This window comes from Athalia rosae, chromosome 3 (genome assembly GCF_917208135.1).
Source record: "Athalia rosae chromosome 3, iyAthRosa1.1, whole genome shotgun sequence".
Classification (NCBI taxonomy): Eukaryota; Metazoa; Arthropoda; class Insecta; order Hymenoptera; family Athaliidae; genus Athalia; species Athalia rosae.
The window spans coordinates 5,846,453-5,868,879 of record NC_064028.1 but is presented as its reverse complement, the minus strand read 5'-3'; the positions used below and the strand labels follow the sequence as shown (position 1 = coordinate 5,868,879).

Sequence of the window (22,427 nt, the reverse complement as noted above, 5' to 3'; positions counted from 1 at the left end):
ATATCCACCTGGGCAAAGAGACGGTATTGAATTTACGTTTCTATCGCGCAATTATGCTCACCGTTCCGAAAATCTAAAAACGGCGTCTTTCTGGAAAACTTTAATGTCGATAAAAAATGAAACGAGAAATGTAAAAAGAAACAACAGTCGTCACCGCGGGATGGTGAAAAAAAAAATAATATTCATTCACGGGCACGCAATGCCCACATTTATACGCAAATGTCCGGGGACGTGCGGACGTTTTTTTTTTTTTTTTTTTTTTGGGATCACGCGGAAAAAAGAATCCTTCCGATGCTCCCTCAGGGCTAGGTCGCGCGACGACGGGAATTGGTCAGTGTGAGTTAAGCGACCCGGAAGGGATATTATCCGGCTTCTGAATCTCCCTTCAAAAGTGACAGACGACGAGGTTCCGACTTTGCATACACCCACTACGCGTCGGAGATACCGCGGGTGAAATCAGGGTATGTTCTCGAAAAGTTGGGCGCCTTCGATTCCTTCGGTCAGTTTTTGCGAAGGACATTTTACCGTATGATTTCAATAAAAATTCAGGTGGCTATCGGTTATCGATTCAATCCGTCGGATAATGACGAGGACGGATCGCCCTTTCGCCCTTTTTACGAGGAAAATTTGACTCGTCCCTTTTCTCGCGAGGATCGTTCCAATAATAATGGATAGATAATATTGCCCTTATATTCGAGGGCGAACCATGAAAGCAAAACGCGAAGGTCAGATTAGATTTGATTGGGTCAGGTTGGGACGGTCGAACCTGAGTGGTTGACCTTGTAAGCGAACTTTGGCGTAGGGGTCCACCTCGGCGGCAAACATAGGAGGTGCTACGCGTTTTACCTCGTAGATACCGCGAGATGTGCTCCGTCGGAGTAGACGACGTTCTCCCGGTTGTATAATCCTTTGTACCACTTATTACTCGTTTCGCGTATCTACGAGACGTGGGCTCGCGTAGGATACACTGGAATAGGGCAACTTAATTGGCCTCCGAGATAATAAAGGAAAATGGGCCAAAGATCTAGCGCGGCACCGAGGTGCAGGTTCCTACTCTAAAGCTTAACCAGACTAACCCAATCTCACCGATATTAGTCGGCAGAACCTGCGCAATATCGTTGCTTTCTACGGGACTAATATTCGTCCTCAACGTCCGGGGGGTGGCTGGAAAAATGAACGTCCAGGATGTACCCGATAGCTGGCTACGTATCCTAACGAAACCAAACCGAGGCGACCTCGCACGACCTGACCTCGACTCGCCCGACCTTGCCCAACTTTCGGTGCGCTCAAAGCTCGATTCCCAGTCTCTGGAAGGAAAAAGAAGCGAAGTCGATTCGATGAAAGCTGCGCCGTGGCTTTGGATTTCTATTCTAAAAAATCTAAAAAACTATCTTTCGATTTTTAGATTTTCTATAAGAACGAGGCGACGCTTTCGGCGATGGATAACGGAACGGGGGGTATCGAAGTGGCTCAGCTCAGTGCTGCGAAATTTGGATCACTTCAGCCGCCCGTTGTTCTGTCAATTTGAAAAACCTCTCGAACGAACGCGTTCGAATCGGAGAATCTCATTGTCGAAAGATTTATTTTCCAGGAGATTGAGTCGCCGGAAAATCGACCGAACGCTCGACATCCTGCAGATGTTCAATTCAGCGGAACGGACGGACGATGTAGGAGAAACTTTTCCGTCAATCAGTAAAGAGACTCTTCGAAATTCTATTTCTACGCGATAAATATTTTAGAATCCCAACTGTCCGGTGAAGTCACGTGGATCACCGAGTGTTCCCGGGGTTTTTCCTATTTTCTCTGTCGTTGGCGCGTATCATTAATCAAGTGGGGGAAAAAACAGCAGGTACGGAGCGGGTATCGGTGACTCCGACGTACGGGTGAATATCGGAGGGTGCAGGTATTACTATCTGCGTAATGCGTAATGAAATTGATACATCGTATTACTGCAGGGTAACGGCGCATCTCTTCGGTATGTTTAATGGCAATTAGCCACGCACCTGATATCGTGTGCGTTGCATGAAACTGACGGACGTCAAAATCGATATTATATACTTTGCATCAAACCTTCTCGCACGCAACTCGTTGAACATTCTTATTTATCGCCTCTTCGTCATGGAATGTTTAGTCCGTACCCGAAAAGAAAAAAAAAAAAAAGTAAGAAATATCGATTGAATAACTCGGGATGTATTAAAATGCCAAAGATAACATCTGATTCGTACGCCTGTTACACCGTTATTTGTGAAATACATATATATATATATTGAATGTCGTGATCATAATCGACAGTCGACTGTATTATAAATGTTGAAATAACTTCTAAACTTTTAATGCCCTAATTCGGTTTTCGTCGTTAATGCGGACTCTACATACCGGACCAGGTATCGATGAAATGCAACCCGAAGCCAGCCGGTAGGTCTGAGAAAATTGTCGGTTTCAAATAAAGTTCCGAGGTTACCGTTTGATTTAGAACGACGATACGTTATGCCGTTAAATGCTTTTTGCACGCAGGAGTATACAATATGTATATGTATATATGAGGCTGCAGCACGTGAGTTAAATGCAGCAATATTCCTTTCACATAAGAGGTCTAAAATATCGAGGCTCTGCACTGCACGATAACCGCGGCGAACGCGACCGATCCAGAAGTTTACTAAATCCATTTTCCTCCTTTTCATACATAGGGTATTCCACGTCAGAAATCCGAATCCGCAAGCCAAATTGATCTATCTATAAAAATGATCGAGGTATCGCCGATTTTTCGCTTTTTGGAGCAGAAAAATGGAGATATCTCGATGGGGAAAATTCGTAGCTCAATTTAACCAACGGATTCGTGTTTCCGAGGTCGAAATACGTAAGAAAAGTGTCCTACAATCGATTTTTAAAATACTTCATTTTTGGTCCAAAAATCGAAAAAATCCAAAGGGGTACCCCTTGGAATTTTGTCGATTCTGGGCGAAAAAAAAATATTTCATTTTACATGCTATTCTTATGTATTTTGAGCTCAGGAATCCGAATCTGGAAGTCAAATTGATCTATTCATCGAATTGATCGAGTTATCGCCATTTTTTCACTTTTTCGAGCAGAAAAATGGTGATATCTCGATGGGAAAAATTCGTAGCTCAATTTGGACGACGGATTCGTGTTTCTGAGGTCAAATTACATGAGAAAAGTGCCATGCGATCAATTTTTAAAAATAAAAATTTTTGACCAAATTTTGAAAAAATCCAAAGGGGTACCCCTTGAAATTTCGTCGATTTTGGGGTCAAAATCAACATTTTTTTTTTTCGGGTTTTCCATGCGATTCCCATGTATTTTGATCTCAGGAAGCCGAATCCGAAAGCCAAATTGATCTATCTATAAAATTGATCGAGTTATCGCCAATTTTTTGATCTAAAAAGTGAAAAATCCAGGATATATTTCGATGCGACTAATCTGTACCTAGATTTACTTGACCGATTCGTGTCCCCTACGCGGGAACACATGGAGAAATCATCCCGAAATCAATTGGGTCACGTTTTTACATTTTGCCCCACAATACGTCAAGACGTTGAAAAAGTTTCATCAGGTTTAAAAAATATAATGGAAAAAATGGTACGTTTAAAATCGAATGCCCTGTGTATGTATATTCCGTTGATAAATTCTTCCAATAGTACAGAGCGCGCTCCTCTGAATTCCCTTGTTCGATAAACGGATAAATCTCTTTGGAGATGAATACAACTACCCATATGCCGACTTCCAATTGAAAATCGTATCTACTTTTGCCTGGCAAATTTTCCATTTCAAAGCTTTCGAGGAACTGATGAATCCTCGGGAAAAAGCTTTTGCTATGACGATAAGTGATGGATACTTTTCTCGTTTTTACTCCCCGGAACGGTCCGTCGTTTAAACTGCAACACAACCACCATTGGTACTGACCTATATAATAATCTTTCCGCAGAACCGGAATTCTATTTTATTCTTATTTCATATTCATTCATTCGGTCATTGATTCCTGACGTTTTTTTTTTCTGTTCGGTACGGATCTGAACGAAAAAATTTTCCCTTCGCTTTGACGTAAAGTTTTTTTTGAAACTTGCGATGTATTTTATTACCGGAGGGGGAAACATTAAAATGAATAATATATAAAGACCCACCGTTGAAGATGAACGAGGATTTGATGAGAACGAGGAGAAGCGGCATATAAACGAAGTGTGGTGAGCGTGTAAGATGTTGGCACAGAAGTTCGCGAAGATACTTGGAAGCAAAAGTTGGGAAAAGGGAAATAATATGTTTATGTTATTTATACCTATATAGATATATACCGGCTGCAGTAACTGATGAAATGGCCACGGTGTATAAAATATGGGAAAACGTAAAGTTTATTGGGTAGTAAAGGGAAGAGAGAATTTTGCCGGAGCTTGGAGAACGGATACACGATGGAAAAGATATATGAACGGTGCTTCTTTTTTTTTTTTTTTTTCTATTTGTTGTTAATAAAGTAGAATCGCCCGTCTTAAGCTGGGCTGGCGCTCACGGCGTTCAAAGTTGAAAACCCGCTTAAAAAAAGATGACCGGATGAAGCTTTTAAAAAAAAATTGAGAAACGCTTCGAACGCCGGGAGATGTCGGTGAACTTTAGATTTTTCCTCATCTTGACTTCGATATAATTTCGTAAATTGATAAATCAGCAAGTACGAAGGCGCAGTTAGGCCACACGTCAGCGATTTTCTAATTTCTCCCTATATTTAATCCTCGAATAATCTTTAAAGCGCGCAGTCAATCGGATCGTCATGTTCAAGGGGCGATTAGTTTCAAGAGGGTTTCAAACAGCTCCGCGTGTCAAAACGATTCCGAGGAGTGTTCGGGAATTCGAACAACGAGAGTCCCTGAAGCAGCACCGGAGACACGGTAATGCGGTGAGGCAGATACACGCCAAAATAAATCGATCGAACTTTCCGATCTATTTTTTATTTATTTATTCTTTCCCCCCACTGTTTTTTTTCGCATGACACGAAATCTGGGCCGAATCCTCCTTTCTCCGCTCCGGAGCTTTCTGTTTCCATGATTAATGCTCCGGAGCAATAACGTCTATGAGAATAAAAAGTCCGAATTTTACCACCTGCGAAGAACGATCCATCTTCAAAGTATAATTCATGAAAAATTCAAATTTTCTATTGAATCTGTTTTTTTTTTTTTTTCTGCACTTTTATCACGTTTGATCTACCCGCTGTCTCGAAGTCCGTTACACCCCGCGTATCGGATAATTGTGATCGGAGCCGTTCGATTTGTAAAACTCACCAATTAACTTTGCCTTACTCTTTCAACCAGTGCAAAGACTAGGAATATTGAAAAGTAATTCGAGACCGACTGCAGAGAACAATGTTTCAGAGTTATATACTCGCGTTTACAGGACATCCGTTCACCCACCCCGTGAGTACGGATTTTTTTTCCTCTGATTTTTTCCAAGGACGAAGCGCAACGAAAAGGGAGAAAGAAGCGTCCAGGTATTCCCACGTATCTAATTTTTGTGCGCTTGAATTTTTTTACTTTTGTCCACTTTGAAGGAAAAGGCGAACAACAGAACGTCGGGGTAACGGAAAAAGGAGAGAGATGGATCACAAGCACACGCTTACGTCATGGAAAGCGGACTTTGTCCGACGACGACGACGATTTTTAGCTTGACCTCGACGTCGCGACGTCACCGCTAAAAGCACACCGTGACTCGGAAACACCCAGTTTTCACAATTTTCAATTTTCGCTTCCGGAAATTAATCGGACATATTCATCGTCATAAGCTCCGGTCGTCTTTGATCGAGATCCTGGATTCATTGGGTGATCAGGATAATTCCGATCGTGACTACTTTAGCGAGTGTTGTTCAAGCGCTCAATTTTCCACACCCTTTTTCATACCCCATTTGCCGAACCGTATACGGGTCGATCGTTAAGACGGTTTACCTTGCAAACTACGTGAAAATTACACCGACGCCTTTATTTCCCTAGAGCTCGTTTAAATTTCCTCTACACTTCTACAATCAATTTCTCCTTACTCCTCGATCAATGACATTTTTCCGTCCCTTGTAACGTTGACGCCTCAATTCTATAAAAGAATGGAAAAAATTATCCGCTCTTTTTTCTTCATACCTATACATCCCAACTTCCCCGATATCAAACTTTTTCTCGACGTCATTTCGTTGCGAAATTCCCAATCCGTTTTCACGGTATAAACTGCGAGGGTACACACCTATAAAAAATATCTACAAACTCTGTAAGGAAATGATAAAATTATTTTTATAAGTTGGAAAAAGCTGCGGAAGACGCGGTGCACATGCAAAGGTAGAAACTACGCAGATATTCCGAGACTTGAATTTTTCAATTCCTATTTGAAATTCGAACGCCAAACACACACCGCTCGGCATTACAGAGAGCATTGGAGCTGCTGAATCATATATGTAAAGCCGGTCTAGAGGTCCACTTTGCAAGGTCCTGAATATAAATATGTTCAAGTATATACTACAGGTACATAGTCTGACCGGTGTGAAGCTATGCAGATATCGTAAAATATATAACCCAGCGGTTTAAAACATTCGATGTCGGAAGAAACGAAGAGAAAAAAAAAAGAAATAAAAAAAGAAAAAAAGAAAAAAGAAAATGTAAAAACCGGCGCGAGAGTTGGAATTTGCAAATGTGTACGAGCTCGAAAAATTCACCCCTCTTGAAATACACCCACGGGAGCTTTTTGTTGGTATATATATGTACCATCATCTCCGTAATTTGTGTTCCCCGAATTTGGATGAACGGTAAAAAACAAGAATTTACTATGTATTTTATTTTACCAAATATATAATACCGCGGTGTAATATAAGGGCTTTTCAGTTAATGTGATGTAAATATACGTGGTCAGAAGATTTTGTACCTTTCAGCGAGCTTCCTGTTTTTTTTTTTTTTTTTCTTTTTTGTTTGCAATAAATTTATTCATTACTTTTGATATTTTTCGTTCTCTTCCGTTTAAAAACTTTTTGAAAATCATCCACAATACACGAATCCAGAGAAGTAAGTTCTCCAGACCCGCTTGTAGGTGTAAAAGAAAATACCTCTGAATATAAAAATCATTCGATATAAAATTCCTGGATCAGATTTTTCGTTCCCACGGCTTTCGCGGTCGCGGGACATAAATTTTTTTTTGCCAAAAAACCGTACGATTCTAGCCACGATATATCGGACTCCAGAAACACACTACCGCACAACCGCAACGAATAAACTTACGAGAAACCAGATATGAGGTATAACTTATAATCCTGAGAGCGTATATAAACCGCGTTATTTATTTCCTCAGCTTTTTCTATTTCTTTTTTTTTTTTTTTACTTTTCTCCCCACATTTCTCTTGAAATTTGTCAATCTGGATGCGGAAGTTTGCCGCGACGGAATATGCAAAGGTATAGTATACGTACATAAAATCCCCGCAAATTTATCGCTGCGACATGCATGAACCTCCCTACCTATTTTTTAACTTCGCACAGGACATAGGTACGCAGCTTTAGTTGAAAATAAAAAAAAAAAAAAAACGAAACAAATTCAAACAACCCGTAATTACAACGTAAAAAAAGTTACGACCACAAAACTGACACGATATTAATTGCTTATTACTTCTTTTTTCTTTTTTTTTTTTTTTCACTGAATCCCGAAAAATTGGAGACGCGACCGTTTACACAATGCAGATCAACGGAGGAAAAAAAGGTTGGTCAAAGGTCAAATTTTATTTCCACGCTCGTGACGATACACGTTGTAGTACAGCGGTGACGCTCGATAAGAAAATTACAGTGCGAGTGCTGAATCGACGAAAGGAATATTGGTTTTGTGCATACGACGCAAAGGAAAAAAATTCTTCTTTTCAAAGACGCATTATTCCAGATGTTCGCGTGCTATATATTTTCATCATTCACCGTTCCCGTTGGCTTACGATAAGTGATGAATAATTTGAAAGCAACGGCGACCTAACAGCGTGTGGTTCCTGTCATGTGTCCTAAGAACAAGATCGATCGTAGCAAGTGGTATATATACGTGAGGATAAAGAAAGAAACTACGGTGGCCGTCTGTGAGAATAAAAAAATTTTTTTTTCACTAAATGTATACTTTTTATACGTACGCCCAGAACACGCTAATGAACTTGTCACGATGACGGCAATTATAAATCATTACCGATCCTCGAGTATATGATGGGGGAAACGCGAGGTCGTTGGTAAGCACGGTTTTTTTTTTTTCGTCGGAAATCTTTTCGCCGAAGGGGGGTGGTCTTTTCGAGAGATTTGGAACTGAGCGTGACCTTCGTCGAAGGAGGAAAAAAAAAAAAAAAGGAATCTCGAGAAACATTTTTCCATCTACTACATCTACCACCCCTCCGCGGCTATGCGAACGCACGCGCCACGGAGCTTACTGGAATTCAATTTCGAAGGTGAAGAAAGTTGAAACTATGCGGACTTCGTTACCATGCAAATTAACTATAGCTGTCGCGCCGTGTAATTTATTTCACACGATGATTTATGGGGGAGAGAGAGAAAAAAAATGAACAGATAATTCACGAGGAAGTCCCGTCGCGGCGAACCCGCTTTTCGAATAATCACGAAATACGCGTTATCGCTAATTACCGTGTATCCGGAGAAAAAGGTCCGGTGGCGGAGGGCCGCGCAGGGTCGAAAATTTTAACACCCTAGGGCCCCGGTCTGATCAGGAATTAGAAGAAGTCCCGTACGTTATGATAGGGACGGAGTCGGTAGGCGGTCGCTCCCAGTCCTCAAGCCCAAGGGAAATTTGACTGGGTAACGTTCGACGCTGACAGAGGTAAATTTGAGGTTTTCGGGTGGTAGCTGGTACACACGGACGCGAAAATATGTGCGCGTTTAATGCGCGTGGCAATCTGTCATCCGACGCGACGGTATGCGAAAATAACCGCGTAATCGCCGAGTCTTTCACGTACTTTCTTTTCTCCTTTCTTTCACCCCATATCGGAGTCGCGTTGCGAGCGTCATTATCAACGCGTTTCTCGGTATTTACGATAGCTCGTGCGTTCGGTGGGGTAGTTAGGGCTAGTTACTCGTTTAACAGTTTCGTAAAACAAAGTATAGATATACGTATAAACTTTATCCACACGCCCACAAAAAGTCGCGCTTTGCGCGGTCTCGCCGCTTTCACGTCAACCATTTGCACGAATATACGTACATATTATTTTTAACGCAAAACCGACACTCGCGAAGTACCTATACGCCACCTGTACGTCTACTCTATTCCAAAAGAAAACATTCAAGAGGGAACCAAAAAAAAAACAAAAACTAATTACCAAAGAATCATATAAAAATATAAAAAAAAAAAAAAAACTGTACAGCGATTCCCTTTGTCCGAGGAAAATTCACACCCCCTCGCGCCCGCTGACGCTTTTTGATGTTGGAAAAAAATCGGGTACGAGAAGTCTTTCGTGAATGGAGAGACAAAAAAAAAAGAAAATAATTATTCCAAAGTAGTCGAGCCATGTGTGAGACGCGACACCCCAGCGAAATTGTACTACCGATGTCTCTGCGGCTATTAACGCGCGTTATTATACCGCATGGGCTGAACTGCATATCCGGATTAACTGTCAACACCGTGGTAGCTGAAAGTTTTGTAAAAGTTGTAGGTTGTTAGCCGACTTTAATAATACCCGGAAAAGTAGCTGCAGCATCAGTAGCAGGTACCGCGCTCTTTGTTATCCACGTCTATGGTGAACAAAAGATTTCTGTACGGGTCTCACCGTTTGTTCCACCGTTTTGGTCCGTATAGCCGTTCGTTGTACGAACCGTATACACCCGTTTTATTTTATTTGTTCGCTCTTTTTTTGTTTTTTTTTTTCTCTTTCCGGTACGTTTAATTTTCGTGCTTCTTTTTCTTTATTTAAAATTCTCTTCTCTCGAACTCGCTAAACTGGGCGGTAATTTACACCAACTACTCTCGCTGAATGTTTTCAGTTACATAATTACGCCCGACGTTAAAGTTGTACTACAGCGTTAAATATCACGTCTTTAAGAACGAAAAATCACGGAAAATCATCTTCTTTAGGTCCACGCGCGTCAACTGCTTCCTAAAAATTTACAACTTTTATCACATCCGACAACGTTGAACCACAAATTGGGCAAATTTTTTTAGTACTTCCGTTTATCCCCCTCGACAAGAAGAAAAAAAAAACAAACAAAACAAACAAAATTGTAAAACAAGAGATGACCAAAAAAGTATTTCGCAATTGCCTCCGCCGACACAGAGGGATTAATTATGTACTCGCGGTTGTATACAAAGCCTCGAATCCCGTTTTACGGGGATTATGTCAGCATCTCGCGCGAACGTACCATAGCTTATCATACGTACTCGTTAAATATCTAAAATCGGAGAAAAAAAAACTTGTTGCATTGAACGTACGCGATGTTACGGTAAAATTGGAAAAATTCTGGTAAATTTCAATCGCCCGGGGAGAGAAGAGGCTACGTATAAAAAATCAATGAAGATCCGCAGCCACTTACAATATTCGCGAGATTGATTTCAGCCGTAAGAACGAGGTGTGCGCTAGTCCTCAAATTTGAATTTGAATCGGATGAGAGGAAATTTATCTCTCTTTTTTATTTTTCTTAACCAGCTCAAGATCTGTGAACTTTCTTTTACCGTAGGTTACAGCGAGTACAAATATAGCGAAATACGGGTAATGCCGCAATTCGGAGAGCGGATCGTCGAAACCTCTTACAACAGAGAGAGAGAGTGAGAGATAGAGCTCTTAATAAAGCTCGATCGATTTTATTTACCCGATGCAAACAGAAAAGAGCGCGAGACAAACGTAATAATACACGTGATTACGTAACGATGTCTGGGCGTAATTAGTAATTGGTTACATGATGTTTGCACTTTATTATTTTACAATAAGATCAGACCACCGGTCGCTCGGGGTTGCCTAAATTATACGAAGGAACAAACCCTGATTCGACTAAATTCTACACGATTATCGTCGAAATGATTACGTAGTTGATCCTGTGCGACCTGCACGAATCTTATCAATGCGTTGGATTTTAATCCTCCCTCCAACAGGTGTAATACCTCGAGTAACAAAGACCCTGAACGTGACGAGAATAGACGAGTTCCATAACTCCAGAAATTTCTCGAGAATCGACGTCATTGAAATGGGTCATTGACGAACTGAATGAAGGCTTCCGATTCGAGACTTAAACCGCCGTCGATCGAACCGACTGGAACTTTATTGACCTCTGAGCTTTCACGAGAAATCACCCCAATCAAGAATCGTACGCTGTACGGGTGGACGAAACTTCACGGAGAAATTAGAAACCACGGAACGACATGTCCGACGACAGAAATCAAACGACGTCGCGCCCGACCACCAAAATCTCGTCAGCTTTGTCAATTCAGTTTTATCATGCACGAAAGCCCCCTCAAGCTTTTGGTACTTTATAGAAGTGGTAAGAAATTTTCCTGTTTTTTCTAACCCTTTTATAAACTGGCTCCCTCACTTAAATATTTCTCCTCTCAATCGTTTTTGCTTCGTATTATCGACGACGATATCTTTTTTTTTCTTATTCCCTTACTTTTTCTCCACCGTGACACAAATATGGGAAAAATCATACGCGTGTGACGGTGACATCGGTCAACCGAACGAAAGCTACTCAATTTTTTATCGTTCGAATACGCGGAAATTTTACCTGATTTTTTTCTTGCGAGTTTTCGGCATTCGCCCCTATTCTTCTCGGTGCCCCAAGCTTCTCCGTATTCCGCGGTCCGCCTGACGTACGCGGCACAGAAGAAAAAGCTCCGGTTTGGGAACTCTAATTTATTAAACGCACCTCTTTCATCCTCCGTCACCGATCAAACTTCAAATATGCACATCACGCGTAACCAGCTCTCTGTAGACAAAGCTTCGTTCTCATTTCATACTACGCATTTGATACATTCCTTGCAGCGGGACGAAACAAAATGAAAGTTTATTAAAACTTCGCCCACGACACAAACGCCAGATTAACTTCCGAATCAGGTCGTACAATGAACGCGCTCGGAGATGAATCTCAGGCGAACCGAATAACGCCGAAACAAAAAGCAGATGAAAAAGGGCCTTACGTAGCTACAATCTCTTTTGAAACCTTGGTCGGGATTTAGTTTTTTTTTTTTAGTTTTTTTTTTTTTCATCACATTTCCTTCAGCGTCACGTCTCCTTTTTTCTCCGCAACCGAATAATTTTTTTTTCGGACCGTACAGCTCGTCTCGGCAGCTTGACAGACGAGTGACGACCACATACATATTTCGTCGTTCGTAAACTCTTTACAGAAAGCTTTTGCATCGATTCTCCCAACTAACAATAAGCCGATGTAATTTTGGAGCTTATCGTTACTTAATTCGAGTTTTTAATGTTCTTCGTTACGACGGTTTCTTAATACTACTCCTCGAGATGTGTACGCTCGTCGGAATGCACGGATATCACGTAGGATGCTAGATGTCCCTACAGGTACATTTAGCTTAATTAAAACCGAGTACCGTTGCCAGGCGTGGAAACATTGCGAGTACACAACCGTGTGTAACTGTTCATATATGTATATGTACCGAGGTACATCCGAGCGATGTACTGAAAAGGGGGTACACAATCAGGAAAATTACCTCTGAGCTTTCTCCTCGTTTGCCGTCTGCTCGTCACTCGAAATAGATATCGAACGGGGGTAGGTATATGGGTGGAAAATCATCGGTAAGATCGTCTGCGGGGGATGAAAATTAGACGTAAATTCGACGATCTTATCTCCGATTAAACTCGGCGACGAGGAGCGAAGAGGCAAAAATCAGACCAGACGTATTCCGCACTGAGTCCTTTTTTTTTTCTCTCGTATAATTCGTACACGAAATGGCCGAGGCTGACGGCTGGGGCAACGAGATTAGCGTTGCCGTTACAGTTTCATTCAATTACCAAATACCGTCCATTTTCGTTTCCTCGTTGACACTATCTCGACTATGCACGCACCCCCTACGCGTATACATACATATGTACAAATACAGATATACGTACGTAACAGCGTTGGGTGACAACGAATTGGATTACTGTGTGGCGTGTGCGGCCGGTGGCAGCAAAGTCTCCTGCAGCCACTTCGCCCCACGAATATAATAATTCGTCTTTGTTTTATTCATTCCCCCGCCGTATCGGGTCAAAAGTTTGTCCCTTTATTGTATTTTCCTTTCCCTCTCGCCAGCGCGTCTTTTCGGTTGTCCAACACCGTCACGCGATATTTCGCGTCGTCGTATTCATTTCGGGTACCTAGTTATGCAGGCTCCTCGTTATCGACGGTTCCCTCATACACTCGTCGTACGTTACTTCATTCCCCCCCATCTCCCTCCCTCCGTCCCAAATCCAATCGAATTTATCGGTTCCATTGACGATTTCGTGCGACGAGGACGAAATTTATAACGCAATAATTTCGTTTCCAATTTCCTAAGCTACCGGAAACACCCCCGCAGGATTTTTACCGGTGTACGTCCGTGTGCTATGTAAAGGTGTACAAAAGGTGGATTCGAGCGAGATTTCGAGGCCACTAGGGAGGTAAACTCTTGTAAGGTTTTTTTGCGATTGGAATAAAACCGAGTTACGAAAGAACGAGGTCGGAGATATGGTCATAGACGCGGAACCCCGAAAGCGACCGACGACGATCTTCGAAAAGCTTCGGGTCCTACGGGTGTTCTCGAGGGGATAAAATTCACCCATTTCGAAACCATTAGGACACGCGATACACCGAGGCCGTTGGAATCTTTCCAAGGTAGTTTTATTCGCTAACGTTAACTGTATAGAGAAACGATCCGTTCGAGTAATAGGGAAGAAAATAGACTTCGAACTGATCCGGATGACCACCTGTTATCTAACGGCCGCGATTCCGCGCCCATCGGAAAAATCCTCATCGACCGCCCCCGAAGAAACTCGTGTAGGTTACACCCCGCCCGCGCAAAGGGGGAGAAAAATGAGGGAGAAAAAATAATGAAAAAAAAAAAAAAAAGAAAAAAACACACGCAGACAAAGGGAAAGAAGAAGAAGAAGAAGAACTTTTACACTGGGGGGTATGAAGATATTCGCGAACTAGTTAATTTTCTTCAATTTTTTCTCAACCAAACTGCAAAAGTAACTCGGTGAATTACTTCCTCGCACAATAACCCGCAGCCGTGTATAGCTCTGTTCCCGCACGGAGTAACTTTTGAGTCGAAGAGAAGCGAAAAGAGGAGAAAACGAAGTAATGGAAAAGCGGTAGAAAAAAAGAAAAATAATACAAAAAAAAATCTGATGAAATTATCGTTTTCCGGGTTAGAGAATGCTACGTAATTCCGGAACATGATGTGAAATCTTTTCGCATACATATGCATGTATACATACATACATACCCGGTAAGCGGGGTACGCCATTTTTCCTATGCAAAGTACATTACATTGGGCGGAAATTTGAAAGCATTATAATGCTCTTTTCGAGTAAAATAATCGTGGAAACGTATATGTTATATATATATATATATGGAACATTTTCAGAGATTTATCTTCACCTTAAACTTTACCGACGTTATGATACTTTTAAACCGGCAATAAAAATGGCTGCAACGTTGCAGCCGTTCCTTCGGTAGCGCCGCGAAGAGAGCTACTGCAGGTGTTATTTTGGAGTGAAAAGAAAAAAAATAAAATAAAAAAGTAAAAATAAGAGAGAAATAAAAGTGAAAAAGAATGAGATAACCGTACGTAGGACGCAGACTGCAGCAGAGATCTTTGAGATAGAACAATCCTGAGTGCATATCCTGCACAGTGTTGCACTCCTTACATCCGAGGCACGCTGCAGTGTGCTTTTTCTCTAATGTCGTATACAATTTACTTTTTTTCAATTTTCTCCAAGGAAAATCCAGGTTCAGGTGTAGCGACGTTGCGACCTCCGTCGTACGTGCACCGTTTCCACCGCACTTCGACTCGGCGATGGTGCGATACGTTCAAACGATACCCACCGAAAAATAAAAGACTCACTTGATCCGGCTGAGAAACCTCGAAACCAACGCGCTGCTGCAGCTCATCGTCAGACCGTCGAGCTTCCGAAGAACTCTTCACCGGTAAAAAGCAACGAAAGCAAAGAGGGAGACGCGAGTCAAACTTGGCGGAGGTGAGGGGCTCGCATCTTCAGGTATCGCACAGGTAGCGCGACTACCTACACGTACCTCGCTCGCCCTTCGTCTTTGGTAGTGTTGCTGCCAATTACTTTGCCAGATTTTCGCTCTTATAGTCGTTACCTGTTGTGCGCGAAGTATGTCGCTGGAGTGGCTCTTTTGTCGCTTCACCTTCGTGTCTACAGGTATAGAAAGATCGTGTTGGTAATTGTTTTTTTTTAATTTTTTTTTGTTCTTCTCGTTTTTCAACGTGCAGACAATTAGCCGGGTTATTATTTATTTAGCCTGAGACAACGGCGCGGAAAATTGGAGTGTTATTGAAATTATTCGAAGGCCTCAGTCTCCCCGGCAAATATAATTATCTCTTATCAGGCTGTTTTCTCGGAGCCAATACTTCCGTCTATAAAACTGTCATTTAAGGTTCGGGGTTTTGCGTAGGACGGTTCCACGCAACCTACGACGACGACGACGACGACGACGTAGTCTTGGCACAATATTTATCACTCAATCTTCTCGCGGAAGCTTCTCGTACCAGCGCGGTGCAACCGACTAATTTGAAAAATCGAGTTACCTCCGCAACCGCCCTGCACGGCTGAATTCGCCGTCCGCGAAAACAAGAGATAGGAGGGACAAAAAAAAAGGAAGCAAAATCAACAGTTCCGGTTGAAAATAAGTGAAATTAACTCGCGGGTTCGGTTTACCGCGGACGTTACGTTATTACGGATAAATGGATGGAAAGTACCCCATGTAGACTCATACGGTGACGACGGGAAAAATGAGGGAGAAAAAATAATGAAAAAGAAAAAAAAAAAAAAGAAAAACAAACACACGCAGACAAAGGGAAAAGAAGAAGAAGATGTAAGAAATATTTTTTCTACCCCATTCCATCTCCGTTATCTCAATGGAATGGGGTTTTTTTTAATATTTTTTTTTAATTTATGAAACGAAGTTTTCGACGGACCCGAGGACCTCGTATGAGATTCGGTGGCGCGGTTGGATGGCGTACATGCGCGAATGGCACAAACGGTGTATCGCGGGCGTTAATTGCCAACGATTTAGGCAACCGTTTCGTTCCCGGTTCATGACGGAGTACCTTTTAATTTGTCAAAAATAAACCTCACTCCGTTGTAGGGAAAAAGGGGTTTCTCTTTTGACGGAAACTCTCCGGTGTAACTGTGAAAGCTTTACAACGTGCGTAGGAGGGATATACGTGTACACGTATATTGTACACATAAATTATTTATCCTCATCGTCTGCGGGATTCAGTTCAAGAAACTTTTGTAATAAACGCGCCCCGCGTCCCGCTTTGCCGCGCGATAACCTTCACGCAATAAAAGCTTGCGCGCTGTGAACCATTTTCTTAAGAGATAGCTATACCTGCGCGTATACCTTTGAGAACAAAGGCTGATGGATGCCAAGCATATTTCTTCGCTACGACTTTTTCCATCTCTTACACCACCGGGAAAGATGGCTAACCGACCGGGGGCGACGCTTAGTTTTTTTTATCTTCGGTTTGAAAGAACGTGTTTTTTTTTTTTTTTTTTCAAATTTCCAGATCGTCTCGCGTACATAGTTTGTCTCGCACGGATCCGAAACGCCGGATTCCCACGGGAATTTGATTCATCGTTGCGGATGACAATCGGCTGCAATTTATTCCGTCCCATATGATTGGGTTTTTTTAGTTGTTTTTTCACCCCCCCCTATTTTATTTGAACTTTTTACGAGAATCGTACTTATATATACAAAACGAGGTTTTACACGAGTAGCGTGGGGTCAGACGATCCCCTGATACGCCGACTATTTGGGTCCCACGAAACACCTTTAGCCATTCACCTTCGCACGGGAACACGAGAACCTTTTTACCGGGTTTAACTAAATTTTATAGCAGTCAAGGGGAATTGAGAGCCGTCCCGAACGAGCTGCGAGACTACGCGCGCATTTCACCTACCTCGAAAAAATAAGGTAACAGATCACGTTCGTATAAATACAAAAATGTTCGAAATAAAAAAAAAAGAACAGCTGTCAGAGAAATAAAAACCGTTCGATGTGGGATAAGTAGAGATGAGAAAGTGCTAGCGAATAAGAAACTGGAAATTACCGTTTCTTAGTTATTTTTTTTTTTTTGGTTCAGTTCTCGTCCGTGAGTTTTAATTTTCTTCCAACCCTCTCGAAGATTTTCTTTGTCGTATGCACCCGTAATTCCCCGTTGCGCAATTGTCAAGAAACAATTTCACGATGTGGGTATGTGTAGAGTACAACAACTTCCAAGGAGATTCACAATTACCGGTGCTAGGCGACTATAGTTCGCTTCTCAAAGTTCTCCCTGCCGCGCACTGAAACATCGTACGTATACAACTTGGACACGTCCAGCAACGGCGCAGTTTCGCAGCCGCAATTGTTATACGACCACCGGGAGAATTTCAGATCTTCGGTTAACGGGTCGGTAAATTTAATCTCAGGGAGATGAAGAAGAGGGAAGAAGAAAAGAAAAAAAAAATGAACAAGACGAAGGAGGATCTGTCGCGGCCGATCGGACGCTAGGAGTAACTCGAGTGCGCGTAAAATCTACGCGGATCCCGCAGGAGAAGATAGAGTGAGTACGTGCATTGTGTGGACGTGGAACGATTTCTGAAGCTAGAGGACGGGCAACTCGCGCATTTATATCCAGTCGATCCCGCAGGGCGTCAGACACGCGATATCTCGGACGGAGATCTTCTTCCGTTCGTAAGGGTAAGGAGTGTAGAGGTTCGTTCCTGTACGTAGCGGGCAACAAGTGAAAGATAAAAATCGTACGTAGGAACTACGTCGGATATCCAGGGGACGCGATGTTTGAGGGATGCGGATACAGCGAGAAACGCCCGTTCCACCGGCTTATCCGTTGGCAGGGTTAAATTCACGCGTAAATCCAGCGATTCCGCGTTGCTGAATTCCGCGACTCGAGACGGTGCACATAAAGCCGGGATTTCCCGAAGCGTTAATAAAGCAATCCACACGATTCGGGATCAGAGGAGGAGTAGTTATCCCGAGAGCGTGAAAAGCGAGCGGAGAAGTTATCGAACGATCTGTCTGATGGGATAAAGCTTACTTTCGTACCACGGTGTTGAGGCGGGACTATACGCCTCGAACGAAGCAGCTATTCCGTCAGGATCGATTGTATTGACTGAAAAGCTCAGACGATTTCACACCAGCGGATGCAAAACATTCGCAGAGCGTGAATTTTCCCCCGTATCCACACACCTTCCGCTTTCTATCAAAGGATTCAAAGTTCTCGGTATACCTGTATATACGAAAAAGTGTATTTCAAGTGAGAATTCGCTAGTATCATCAATTTTTCATTACGCTGGACCGAGTTTTCGTTTTCCGAACCGGTGAAACGTGATCCCTCGTTCATTTCGGTAACGCGAAAGATGGATTGAGATAATTTCCATTATGTAACTAGAAAAGACGAATTTTATAAACACAGGGAGTCTAGAACGTATTCAACTGTAAGGATGACAAAACTCAACTGTTGCACGAAGTAAATTTAATGAACACGTAGTAGCTCACCCCGTTATCGAACCTGGAGAAAACGATTTCTTTTTTTTCCCTTCAATTTCCACCTTTTTTTTTTTTCTATATATACGTAGACCTCCGTTCGAGTCGCGCTCGGTTAAATAATCGCTTCTTTTCACTCGGAGGGGCGGCTCGGAATCGATCGCCTGCGGAAAAATTGGCGCGAATCTACAGCCGAGATGGAAGAACAGCTGTTTGTGCAACCAAAGGACCTGGAAGATGAATGATGATTAACTTCCCGTTCGGTTTCTGATCAGATCTGGTAACCGTTGAAAGAGCTCCGCTCCGGCGATGTTCGAAATCGGTCGTTCGCTAGCTAAAGTAGGTTAAAAGGACACAGGGAAGTCCGCGATTTTCCGGACTCTGTCGCTTGGGTGGATGGAAGAAAAATAAAGTTAACCGGTAGAATCGAACTCGCTGATTATGTCGCACTACAGGTTCGCTTTATGCTTTGGTTTCATCCTGAGCTTTTACGGTTAATATAAAAAGCTCGATTATGGGATCCCAGTGCGAACGACCTTCGCGATTAACTGCCACAGTCGGAATTTCTCAATTTCGATTCGAACGTCTGACGCGTGCGTAAGGGGCGATAATTGCCTAATGGTCAATTATGTACTGTACGTCTGTATGGAGCTTTGAGTATATAACGATAAACCGTATAACGTCGGGTTTCTGTACGTGACATTGATTTACTACAGATTGTTGGAATAAGGGTAGTGAAATAAAAAGAAAAAGTCACAACCTTATCCGATAATGCTAATAATACCGGGAATATTTTCAACCCGTTAATAATAAAGGAGGTCTAAATTTCGTGGGAAACGGGTCGACTTATTTATTCAAGCTTTTCACATTTATATAATGTATATTATATAAAATCTATACACGTCGAAAGTCAATTATAAAGTTTTCAAGATTCAGGTTCGGATCGAGGATGTACAATAAAACCGATTCCGATAGAAATAGGTGAGAGTTTCGCGATGTATATATAGTTGAAAATCGTAGGTGGAGAACCGGCGTTATGGATTATTCCGTTATTATAATACCTACGTACGCTGTACAAAGGTGTGCGCGAAAATCGCGCGCCGCTATAAATTCAGCTTTGTTTCCACCCGCGAGTTACCGGCTAAATTGTACGTGTGGCTCGAGCGCGAGATTCTTCCCGTGCTCGAAGTTAGTTCGGATATCCGAAGTAACGTGAAAACAAAAAAAAAAAAACAAGAAAAAACAGAAAAATCCGCACGAGCTTGCACCCGTATAGAGATATTTCTCGAGAGTTGTTTATCGACTACGGAGGGGGATGAAGGCGCGGTGGATTGTGAAAAATTTACCACCAATAATTCGAGAGCTGCACCAGCTGCAGCGGCGGCAGAAACTGAAGCGGGGTTCCAAAAGCGAGCGCCATTTTTCATCTGATATTTGTTCTTTCTGATATTCAATTTTTATTTATCGATGTGTTTGTTTTACTTTTGCGTTCGGTTCACGCACAGGAAAAAGGAACGTAGAGATCGAACGTGTATATTCGCAGGATTACGGCGTATATATTCTGCTTGTTATCAAACGCGTTACAACTGTTGCGGTTGGTCACGCGCTCTTGGAGAAAAAAAAAACAAAAAAAAAAAAAGGGTGTAAAAAAAAATTGGGGTCGATTTTTGTCACTCCTCGAAAAGTGCGAAAAAGTCAACGTTATTTTTACATCTACTCCGTTGTTCTTGCACAGTGTGACGGGGCTTCGCCCCGACAATATTTTATCTCGAAGGTCGGAGAAAAACTAACAGAAAAATTAATAATAAGAAGTGTTGTACGCCGGAGTAGTTGAACAAGTGTTTACATAATTTTATATACCTACGTCGGTATTATGCATTTCCCTGTCGGCGATATATTGAATTTTCATAGTGGAAGTATAAGAAAAACGAAAAACACCATGTTGGTTCAACGTTAGAGTTTCTCAAGTGGAAACTGTAATATCAAAAACCCCTTGGGACGGTTGCCTTGCAATTTGATTTACAAGATATATCAAAAATATCAAATAAAGCCAAAGCATACACCCCTCACCCTTATTTTTCGGAACGGGCGATTCGAAGACACCTACGAGCTTTTACTTTTTTCTCAGGGGGATGAATGAAAAAAAAAAGTATTTTCCGAGGACGAAAATTGAGCTAATTACCAGCAGTGTGGGATATTGAAATTTTTCGAGTCGTGGGAAAACTCGTGCGATTGAAGAGGTTGTAGATAAAAAAAAAAAAAAAAAAAAAAAGCTGCGATATCCGTATCGATCGCGCCATACATTTCTGTCAATCGGCAATTAACTTCGATACGAATGAAACCATGGTATCAATCGCACGGGTATTTACAGTGAATACCGGGCAATTTACATTACGCGTGTAGTGGAAAGAACAAAGAAACGTACCGCAGAAAATTCGGTTTGAATCGACCCTCCGATACTCCACCGTTGAGGTTCCAGGTTTTCGAATGATTTACCACTAAAATTGGTCGCCGCATTTGTACCAATTTCATTCGAGAAAACAAAACGCTGAAACCACGCGTTCAATTCTCCATTATGTAAAAATGAACGAGTTTCTTTGTTCGAGTCGAATGGAATTATTTATTCAGAATTTTTCTACGTCTCTCTTGAAGTTCGTGCTTTTTCATTTTTTTTAAGATCCAATTTCCCATTTCGTTTATTTTATAGGTTTGTACGTGCACCGAGAGTTTGTTGAAAATTAAATGAAAAACTAATTCCAAGTATAAAAGTCGAACTTATGCCCACGTAACGACGCAGCTGTACACCCGACTGCCTTCGATAAATATTGATATACATAAAATAACTCGAGGCACCGATAGTGAGTTAAAATTATTTGCTTTTTACCAGATAAACACCCTAAGAAAATATCTTTTCCTATTTCATTTCAGTTTTTATTTTCGATCTCATTCTCTTCTTTTGTCCTATCGCTGAAGCGAATGAAAATTCCACACACGACGCGAAAGAAATGAAAGAAAAAAAAGATAAAGTGAAAAAAAAAAAAAGCTCAAGAAGATCAAGAAAAAGAGAGAGACGGAAAGCAGATGGAAAAAAGTAACGTCAAGCACGGCTCCTTAACTTTGAAGGTGAGTTTCGTGAAAATGACGAACCCACTTGTTACGCGTCTCACGGCACCCGCACAATTCCTCTCTCTGATGTTATTCCAGGCAGAGATAAAAAAGAAAAGGGGAAAAAGATGAAGCTGTAAACATGGAGAGGAGCGAGTTTCCTGGGAATTTTTAAAATGGGAAAAAAAAACAAACGGAAAAAAAAAAAGAGTGGTAATTTTCAAATTCGGTTGTATTACATATCACAGATCTACCGGACGGAGTGATCTTCGTGTATCTCGCTGTATTTCATTTTGCTCATCGTATCACGTTACCGTTGCATTTGTTAAAAATAATAGGTGTGCATAGATGAATAACGTCGATTGTACGACAAAAATTATATTTCCTCCACGGCGAAGGAAATAAATTGAAAAAAAAAAAAAAGGTGGGAAAAATTAGAAACAATCATCTCACTCACCTTTGTATCACGTAAAATATTAATAATCACTGGAGCGCGTGGAAAACGTCGTACATCGCGCAGCGTGAAAGAGAGTTACTACGGTACTGGTGTTAGGAGGGAAGGTTCAGGACCGATTTACTACGAACTACGACCTCGTGCTCCCGAGGACTCCTACTTGGTTCTAT

At 41.9% G+C, this 22,427-nt stretch overlaps 1 protein-coding gene across 1 annotated transcript in view; it reads right to left on the bottom strand.

The window, feature by feature from the left end:
• Positions 1–22,427, bottom strand: part of LOC105693906 (chondroadherin) — a 51,958-nt gene extending 29,531 nt beyond the window's left edge. Inside the window, exon 1 of the mRNA XM_012414149.3 lies at positions 22,261–22,427. The gene's annotated coding sequence lies outside the window, so the exon portion shown is untranslated. The remainder of the gene's footprint in view (positions 1–22,260) is intronic.